This window comes from Papio anubis, chromosome 9, assembly GCF_008728515.1.
Source record: "Papio anubis isolate 15944 chromosome 9, Panubis1.0, whole genome shotgun sequence".
NCBI classification, from domain to species: Eukaryota; Metazoa; Chordata; class Mammalia; order Primates; family Cercopithecidae; genus Papio; species Papio anubis.
This window is the reverse complement of record NC_044984.1, coordinates 78,506,935-78,517,854: the sequence shown is the minus strand read 5'-3', so window position 1 is coordinate 78,517,854 and position 10,920 is coordinate 78,506,935. Positions and strand designations below refer to the sequence as shown.

At 36.1% G+C, this 10,920-nt stretch overlaps 1 non-coding gene across 1 annotated transcript; it reads left to right on the top strand.

The window, feature by feature from the left end:
• The first annotated feature begins 10,567 nt into the window (after window positions 1-10,567).
• Window positions 10,568-10,696, top strand: LOC116269051. Its single transcript, XR_004176371.1, has one exon. It is a non-coding gene; the product is annotated as a small nucleolar RNA SNORA3/SNORA45 family (small nucleolar RNA).
• The last annotated feature ends 224 nt before the right edge of the window (window positions 10,697-10,920 follow it).

Genomic DNA, 10,920 nt, shown 5'->3' with positions numbered 1-10,920 from the left:
ATAAGTGAGAACATGAAGTATGTGGTTTTCGGTTCCTATGTTAATTTGCTAAGGATAATGGCCTCCAGCTGTATCCATGTTGCTACAAAAGAAATAATTTTTTTTTATGGTTGCATAGTATTCTATGGTTTATATATGTACCACATTTTATCTACCCAATCCATTGCTGATGGGCAGCTAGGTTAACTCCATGTCTTTGCTATTCTGAATAGTGCTATGATGAACATATAAGTGCATGTGTCTTTTTGGTGGAGCAATTTATTTTCTTTTATATGTGTTTTCAGTAATGGAATTGCTGGGTCAAATGGTAGTTCTATTTTGAGTTCTTTGAGAAATGTACAAACTGCTTTCCACAGTGGCTGAGCTAGTTTACATTTCCACCAATAGCATATTAGCATTCTCTTTTCTCCACTGCCTTGTAAGCATCTGCTGCTTTTTGACTTTTTATTAATAGTCATTTTGACTGGTGTGATATGTTATCTCATTAGAGTTTTGATTTGCTTTTCTCTGATGATTAGTCATGTGGAACATTTTTTTTCATGTTTGTTGGCCCTTGTATGTCTTCTTTTGAAAAGTGATCTGTCATGTCCTTGGCCCATTTTTTAATGGGGTTATTTGTTTTGTACCTGCTGAATTGTTTAATTTCCTTGTAGATTCTGGATATTAGACCTTTGTTGAATGATAGTTTGTAAATATTTTCTTTCATTCCGTAGGTTGTCTGTTTACATTGTTGACAGATTTTTCTTTTCCCGTGCAGAAGCTCTTTACTTTAATGAAGTTCCATTTGTGAATTTTTGGTTTTGCTGCAATTGCTTTTGGCATCTTTGTCATTAATCTTTGCCCAGTTCTATGTCCAGAATGTTTTCTCCTAGGTTTTCTTCTAGGGTATTTATAACTTTAAGGTTTATGATTAAGTGTCTAATCTGAGACAGAGGGTGGAACAGGATGGCCAAATACATGGCTCCACTGATTGGTCCCCCTGTAAGGTCGCAAATTTAGCAACTATCTACACGAAAAGACACATTCATTAGAACCAAAAATCAGGTGAGTGCACACAATACCTTGTTTTAAATACATATCACTGAAAGAGGCATTGAGGAAGGTAGGAAAGACAATCTTGAATTGCTGACACCATCTCTCCGCCATCCCCTGGCGGACAGATTTGACCCAGCAATTCCATTACTGAAAACACATACAAAAGAAAATAAATTGCTATGTGTCACTGGAAGAAAATCTGTGCACTTTGGGTAGAGAGAGTGAAACACCTCTGAGACACTGCATTGAACTCAAGTGTTGTCCTGTCAATAGCAAAAAGCAAAATCGAGCTGAACTGAGCTGATACCCACCCATGTAGGGATCATTTAAACAGGCTCTAGCCAGAGGGGAATCACTCATACCAATGGTCAGAATGTGAATTCTGGTAAGCCTCACCACCCTGGGCTGAAGTATTCTGGGGCTCTACATAAACTTGAAAAGCAGTCTAAGTCTCAAGGACTGAAAATCCTAGGTGAGTCCTAGTGCTGACTATGCTCAGAACCAGTAGCTTTAGGGGGTACTGAAACACCAGCCAGCGTGGCTGAGACAGTGCTTGCACCACCCCTTCCCCAAACTCAGGCTTCACAGGTTGTGGCTCCAAAACAAACACCTTCCTTCTGCTTGAGAAGAGACGTAAGACTAAAGAGGACTTTGTCTTTTATTTGGACATCAGCTAAGCCAGAGTAGAAGAGGGCACCATGCAGCGTTGTGAGGCTCCCTTTCCAGTCTCTAACTCCTAGATGACATTTCGAGACATACCATGGGCCAGAAAGGAACTCATTGTCATGAAGGGTATGAGCCATCACTTGTTGACTAGAGAGCCCTTGATCCCTGGATAATCTGCAGCAATACCAGGTCGTATGCCAAGGACCTTGGGTGAGACACTGAGACTTTTGGGGCTCAGGTGAGACTCAGCATACTCCCAGCTGTGTTGACTATAAGGAGACACTCTTTCTGTTTGAGAAAAGTGGAGGGAAAAGTAAAGGAGACTTTGTCTTGCACCTTAGGTACCATCTCTACCACAGCAGGGTAGAGCACCAAGCAGGTTCTTGTTCTTGGGCTCCCTGACTCTACGCCTTAGCTCTTGGATAGCATTTCTGGACCATCTCTGGGCCAGAGGGGAACCCAATGCCCTGAATGTTGAGTTCCAGGCCAGGCAGTGTCCACCACAAGCCGAATGAGGTTTCCTTGAGCCTGAAGGGAATATTGGCACTAGCCTGGCATTACTTACTATGGGGCTTCACTTCCTGTGGAAAGGAGAGGGAGGAGAGGGAAGGACTGTGTCTTATGGTTTGCGTGCTTGTTCAGTCACTGTACAATAGAACACAAGGTAGTGTTGTAAGGTTTTTTATTGCAGTCCCTGGCTCCCAGAATGCACTTCTGGACCTGCTGAGGGCCTGGAGGAACTCAAACTCACTGTAATGAAGTGAAGGATACAAGCCTAGGTGGCTTCACTACCTGTTGATTGTAGGGCCTCCGGGCCTTGAGCACACATAGACAGTAGCCGGGCAGTGATTACAGTGGGCCCTGGTGAGCCCCTGTACTGTGCTGGCTTTAGGTCTGACCCATCACAGTCCCAGTGGTGGTTGCCACAGGGGTGCTTGTGTTCCCCTACCATCTACAGGTGGCTCAGAACAGAGACAGACTCCATTTGTTGGGAAAAAGTGAAGGAATTGAAGAAGAGTTTTTACTGCCTGGTAATACAAAGTATTCTTCTAGATCTTATTCAAGACTATTGAGGTAGTATCTTTAGGAGTCTGCTAAAACCACAGGATTGCTGATTTGGGGGTGCTTCCTCATGCGAATGCAATTTAAACCACAATACCCAAGTCTTTTTGAATTCCTGGAAAGACTTCCCAAAAGGACAGGTACAAACAAGCCCAGAGAGTGAAGACTACAATAAATACCTAACTGTTCAATGTCCAGACACACACAAACATCCATAAGCATAAAGACCATCCAGGAAAATGTAACCTCACCAAATGACGTAAATGAGGCACCAGGGATCAATCTTGGAGAAACAGAGATATGTGAACTTTCATAGAGAGAATTCAAAATAGCTGTTTTGAGGAAACTGAAAGGAATTCAGAATTTTACTAGATAAATTTAAAAAAGAGATTGAAATAACTAAAAAATTGAGCAGATATTCTAGAGTTGGAAAATGCAGTTAACATAGTGAAGAAGGCATCAGAGTCTCTTAATAGCACAACTGATGAAGCAGAAGAAAGTATTATTGAGTTTGAAGCAGGCTATTTGAAAACACAGCCAGGCAAAAAAAAAAAAAAAAAAAAAAGAAAAAAAGAAAAAAGAATAAAAACAGTGAAGCATACTTAAAAGATCTAGAAAATAGCCTCAAAAGGGCAAATCTAGCATTATTGGCCTTAAAGGGGAGGGAGAGATACACAGGTAGGAAGCTTATTCAAATGGATAATAACAGAGGATTTCCCAAACATTATTGATAATGGCCACAATTTGTAAGCAACTCATTCATCAATAGGTGAATGGATAAACAAAATACATATACACAATAGACTACTATTCAGCCATTAAAAAAATTAGACCCTGTTACTTGCAAGAACATGGATGGGACTGGAAGTCATTATGTTAAGTGAAATAAACCAGGCACAGAAAGACAAATTTCTCTTGTTCCCACTTATTTGTGGAAGCTAAGAATCAAAATAACTGAACTCATGGAGATAGTGAGTAGAATGGCTAACAGAGACTGAGGAGGATAGTGAAGGATTGGAAGTGATATGGGGAGGGTTAATGGGTACAAAAACATGGTGGAAAAAATGAATATGATTTAGTATTTCCTAGCACAACAAGGTGACTATATTAAAGAGTAATTGTACATGTTAAAATAACTGAGTATAATTGGATTGTTTGTAACACAAAGGATAAATGTTTGAGGTGATGGATGCCCCATTTACTCTGATATGATTATTTTGCATTGCATGCCTGCATTAAAATATCTCATGAATCCCACAAATGTATACATCTACTATGTATCCCCCCAAATAAAAAATAAAATTACAACAAAAAAAGTGCTGAATCCACCTTAAGTTGATTTTCGTGACAAAAACGGGTCCAGTTTCCAGCTTCTGCATATAGACAGCCAGTTATCTCAGCACCATTTATTGAATAGGGATTTCTTCCCTATTGTTTATTATTGTTAACTTCGTCAAAGATGAGCTTATTTTAAGTGTGTGGCTTTATTTCTGGGTTCTCTAAGCTGTTACATTGTTCTATGTGTCTGTTTCTGTACAACTACCATGACGTTTTGGTTACTGTATCCTTGTAGTATAATTTGAAGTGAGGTAATGTGATACTTCTAGCTTCTTTCTTTTTGCTTCGGATTGCTTTGGTTATCAGGCTTCTTATCTGTTCCACATGAACTTCAGAATATTTTTTTCTAATTCTGTGAAGAATGATATAGGTATTTTGATAAGGAAGAGCATTGAATCTTCAAATTGCTTTGGGTAGTATGGCAATTTTAGTGATATTGAGTCCTCCTGTCTATGAACATGGAATGTTTTTCCATTTGTTTGTGACATCTCTGATTCCTTTCAGCAGTGCTTTGAAATTCTCATTGTAGAGATCTTTCACTTCCCTGGTTAGCTGTATTCCTACCTATTGTATTCTTTCTGTTGCAATTGTAAATGGGATTGCATTCTTGATTTGGCTGTGGACTTAGACATTATTGGTTTATAGAAATGTTGCTGATGTTTGTACATACTGTATGTACCCTGAAACATTGCTGAAGTTGTTTATCAGTTCTAGGAGCTTCTGAGCAGAGAGTATGGGATTTTCTAGGTATAGAATTTTATCACTTGTGAAGATAGTTTGAATTTCTCTCATCATATTTGGATGGCTTTTATTTCTTTCTCTTGCGTGCTTGCTCTGGCTAAGACTTACAGTACTATTTCCAATAGGAGTGGTGGGAAGGAGCATCTTCATGCTGTGCCAGTTCTCAAGGGGAATGCTTCCAGCTTTTACCTTTTAGTATGATGTTCATGGTGGGGGGCAGGGTTTGTCATAGGTGGCTCTGTTTATTTTGAGGCATGTTTCTTTGATGCCTAGTTTATTGAGGGATTTTAACATGAAGGGATCAAATTTCATTGAATGCCTTTTCTGCTTCTATTGAGATGATCATGTGCTTTTTGTTTTAATTCTATGTAATAAATCACATTTATTGATTTGTGTATGTTGGACTAACCTTGCGTCCTAGGAATAAAGTCTATTTCGTTGTGGTGGATTGGCTTTCTAATGTGCTATTGGATTCAGTTTGCTTGTATTTTTTGAGGATTTTTACATGTATGTTCATCAGGGATATTGGCCTGAAGTTTGCTTTTCTCACTGTGTCTGCCAGGTTTTGATATCAGCATGATGCTGGCCTCATATAATAAGTTAGAGAGGAGTTATGTTTCCTCAGTTTTTTGGAATAGTTTCAGTAGAATTGTACCAGCTCTTTTTCATTTGTCTGCTAGAATTTGGCTGTGAATCCATCTGATCCAGGGCCTTTTCTGGTTGGTAAGCTTTTCGTTACTGATTCAATTTTGGAACTTATTATTAGTCTATTCAGGGTTTCAAGTTATTCCTGGTTCAATCTTGGGAGTTATATGTTTGCAGGAATTTATCCATTTCTTCTCTATTTTTAAAATTTGTGTGAATAGATATGTTCATAATATTCTGTTTATTTTATATTATATTATATTTTATTTTATTTTATTTCCATGGGGAGAGTGTTAACATCCCCTTTGACATTTCTGTTTGTGTTCATTTGGATCTTCTTTCTTTATTATTCTAGCGTGCAGTCTATCAATCCTTTTTATACTTTGAAATAACCATTTTTGATTCTGTTGATCTTTCATACGGTTTTTCCTGTCTTATTTATTTATTTATTTTCAGTTTAGCTCTGATGTTGGTGATTTTTTTCTGCTAGCTTTGAGGTTTCTTTGCTATTGTTTTCTAGTTTTTCTGGGCGTGATGTTAGGTTGTTAGGTTGAGATCTTACTAATTTTTTGAGGTGTATATTTAGTGCTATAAACTTTCCTCTTAAAAGTGCTTTAGTTGTGTCGCAGAGAGTCTGGTATGTTTTATCTTTGCTTTCATTAGTTTCAATGATTTCTTAATTTTTGCCTTAATTTTATTGTTTACACAAAAGCCATTCAGCAAGACTTTTAATTTCAATGTGAATTGTATGGCTTTGAGACATCTTGATACTGATTTCTATTTTCATTGTGTTTTGTTCTGAGAGTGTGGCTGTATTCACTTCTAGTTTCTGAGTTACCTTGTAATTTTTTTCTCTGCACAGTGGGTGACTACAAGTGTTATATTTAATTTGCAACATTTGGGGATTTTCCAGGTACTTGAAAAAATAGATTTCTGATACTGTCCCATTGTGATAACATATGACGTATGATTTAAATAATTTTTAATTTCTTGAGACATGTTTTATAGTTCATTATATACTCATCTTAATGAGTGTTCCATGTGTGGTGTGAAAGATTATGTGTTCTGCAGTTGTTGTGAGGGTTAAGCATTACATATGACAATTAGAATTAATGCTTGATAGAAAATACATTCTTATGAAGATTTATCAATTTTGGGGAGAATGGTGCTGAAACTTGTAAAAGGTGCTGTGAATGAAACCTGTGTATGTGTGTATATGCAGTATACACACACACACACACACACACATATATTCACACTTATACTGAGAGAGCTAGAATCAGTGAGGTAATAAAAGATTGAATAAGAATTAACATATGCTAAGAGATATATTTGATTTTTTTGTTTCTGAGTTTATAAAATCTACTGAAAAAAGTTCCATATTATTTATTTATTTGTTGGATGGGAAAAAACTGTACCTTAATGAAAAATAGTTATCGTTATTACTTTTGATGTTACCCAGTGAATGGGTCTTCTCTTTTTTAATTTTTTGTTTCTATTGGTTATTGGGGAACAGGTGGTGTTTGGTTATATAAGTAAGTTCTTTAGTGATGATTTGTGAGATTTTTGTGCATCTATCACGTGAGCAGTATATGCTGCATTGTATTTGTACTCTTTTATCCCTCGCCCCCTTCTCACCCTTTCCCCATGAGTCCCTAAAGTCCATTGTGTAACTCTTATGCCTTTTCATCCTCATAGCTTAGCTCCCACTTAGGTGTGAGAACATATAATGTTTGATTTTCCATTCCTGAGTTACTTTACTTAGAATAATAGTCTCCAATCTCATTCGTAGATAGATAGATAGATAGATCACAGTTTCTTTATCTACTCATTGATTGATGGGCATTTGAGTTGGTTCCACATTTTTGCAATTGCAAATTGTGTTGCTGTTTACATGCATGTGCAAATATATTTTTTATTATCTCAAACTACGTGTTCTTGAAAATTGTTTTTCATGAAAAACTGAAAATTTTAACATAATATCTCAGCCTGAAACAAAGATTAAATATAATATTTGAAAACTAATATTTTTTTTTAGTGTGTGGTCAATTTGATTTTGATATTACTTTGTTAATTTTCATAAAGTTTAGTTTTTTATAATTGTAACATTTTAATGTATGTTTACATTAATATTTTATTTTATATTGTAATCAATATCTTTTTGTATGTGATTTATACCAAATTTGTCATTTTTAATTTGAATACTCTTGTTCTTTTAATTTGTCTTTTATAAAATGCCTATTTCATTTTAGCCAGACTCTAATTTCTAAATTTTATTGAAATTAATGAGAAATGCAAATCAAAACCACAGTGAGATACCATCTCACACCAGTTAGAATGGCAATCATTAAAAAGTCAGGAAACAACAGGTGCTGGAGAGGATGTGGAGAAATAGGAACACTTTTACACTGTTGGTGGGATTGTAAACTAGTTCAACCATTATGGAAAACAGTATGGCAATTCCTCAAGGATCTAGAACTAGAAGTACCATATGACCCAGCCATCCCATTACTGGGTATATACCCAAAGGATTATAAATCATGCTGCTATAAAGACACATGCACACGTATGTTTATTGTGGCACTATTCACAATAGCAAAGACTTGGAATCAACCCAAATGTCCATCAGTGACAGACTGGATTAAGAAAATGTGGCACATATACACCATGGAATACTATGCAACCATAAAAAAGGATGAGTTTGTGTCCTTTGTAGGGACATGAATGCAGTTGGAAACCATCATTCTCAGCAAACTATAGCAAGAACAGAAAACCAAACACTGTATGTTCTCACTCATAGGTGGGAATTGAACAATGAGATCACCTGGACTTGGGAAGGGGAACATCACACACCAGGGCCTATTATGGGGGTCGGGGGGAGGGATGGCCTTGGGAGTTATACCTGATGTAAATGACGAGTTGATGGGTGCTGAAGAGTTGATGGGTGCAGCACACCAACATGGCACAAGTATACATATGTAACAAACCTGCACGTTGTGCACATGTACCCTAGAACTTAAAGTATAATAATAAAGAAAAAAAGATTTTAAAAAAGTGGGTTTCTGTTTGTTTTATTGACCCACTTAAGTTTTATTTTTCTTAAGTTTTATTATGAAACTTGTGGTCAGATTGGTTATTCTGTTGGTTTTCTGGTATAATAATATTAAAACAGGGTTGGTCTCATTTTTGCATTCTAAAAATCATTTAGCGAAACACTAAGTCAATGAATAAAGCTACACAATATTTAGAAAGTCATTATTTAATCATAATTCTTACTCAGTAGTAAAAATATTAATACATAAAATTAATGCACTTTTATTGTAGTAATACATACATATCTTATTTGCATATACATGTTTTTTTCAACTAACAGATTAGGTAGAACATTATAGCCTACGTTAATAGAATATAACTACTAACTTGGCAATGACTCCTACGTCTTGTGGTTACGGATCTGGTCTCCATCATCGTTATCCTATTGTACTCTCTCTGACAGCCCGTAATACAAGATAGATTTAACAGCCTGCTTTAAACCTATGGAATGTGTTTTTCCAAGCATAAGTACCAGCATCTAAGTCTACCTCCCCAGCAAATTCTGGTCAGTATTTGATTAATAGTTTGGCTCACAGGTTGATTAGTCAGCCTCTGCTACAGGTATGTCTCATATTCTAATGCCATTTTTATGGCATCCTAATGATTAAAATAATTTTCTTTCTTTTATACAACTTACGTTTTATTCATACTGATTGACAAATAATTTACCTCATTTAATTTTGTTTGACATTTTGTCAAGACCTCTCTGTACTTCACAAACCTTCAGCAGTATGAAAAATTTGTATTGTGACACCATGGCTAGTGTAAATAGCTTTTATGTGTACGTTTAAATCAAGTAAATAAGGGGAACCATTATTGCCAAGGAATTCAGATGGATTCTGAATTGCAATAGAAAAACTATTTCTCTACCTATCAGAAATTACATTTAGACTTGACTCTTATGTATATATGTGGTACACATACATATTATATACACTGTATTATATATCATATGCAAATATAAAACATATATACTATATACATACTTCATAAATTAGTTCATTACAAAGAATTTGGAAAATATAAAGAAAATATTAATATTTTAGGTACCTGTATCTAATCCTGGTTTAACTCTTACTAGAAGTGTGGGATTGAGAGAATAATTAATCCCTTATAACATTAAAATGGAAATGATACTAGTACATTGCTCATATAACTACTAAGAGGCATACATTAATATTTTTATATGTGTGCACCCAAATAATAATTATTAAAATTTCCTTTTAAAACAAAATAATAAAGGTGATGAGATATATGTAATTATGTTCCTGCGCTAGTCTTTATAATAGCCTATAACAGGTCATGTCTGATTTATCCATATGTATAGCATCTAAACATACCACACTGTAATGCATGTAGGAGGTTCTCAATTTATTGAAAGAGTGAATAAATACAAGTGCTTTTTGACTAAATAAATGTTATCGAAAAATTTTTAGCTTTTGGCCTTTTGAAGAGGCTGTTTTCCTCGCTGACTTTAAATAATCAAAATAATCGAGCTGCCATGTTGTGAACTTCCCTTTGGAGAGGACCACATGTCAAAAAAACTAAAGGCACCATCTAGCCACAGTCAGCAAGTAACTGGAGTAGGCATGCTGGTATCCTACAATAAACTACAAGTTACCACAAGCCATGCGAGCTTGGGAACAGATCACAAAATGGAAAAAGAGTAGATGAGTCTAAACATGCAGGGCATGCTAAGGTCATGTATTTAAGTTTAACAAGTTTTGAATTTGCCATTTTGTCAATACATAAAAATAGAAGACTCATAGCTGGGAATGTACTTTAGGAATATTACTGATGAAAGATGAAGAATGTTTAAGGACCGTACCAAGTAAGAGGGAAAACTACTGTCTTCTGTAAAAATAACAATGAGATGGTTAAGACTCTGAATCTGGAAACTGAATATGGAGAAAGGAAAATAAAGAATGTTATGAAACTAAATTTGTGCTATTATATGCCAGAATAAACACTCAAAAGCTAATTTCAAGCTGACACCAGAGTAACATCCTGACACAGCTCTTGTCCTGGTGTGCTAGAGTTCTCGATGAATCTACTGGTCTTGATTCACTGGCAAAGACAATCAGTGGCTATGTCAGTACAAGTATCTAAAACATGGCCTACCTAGATCCCAGAAGGTGTGGGTTGGGAGTTGGTGCCTGCTATGGTGTACTATAAGCCCTTTCTCTGTTCTAGGCCTACTATAACGTTCTGTCTGGGGAAGAAAAATTTCCCAAAGCAGCCTATCATCATGAAAGCCAATGTTTCAGCAGAAGAGCTGAGGAGAAGATTTCTTTATGAGTATGGGGCTTGTCTCAGTTACTTAAAGTCACATGGAGGGAG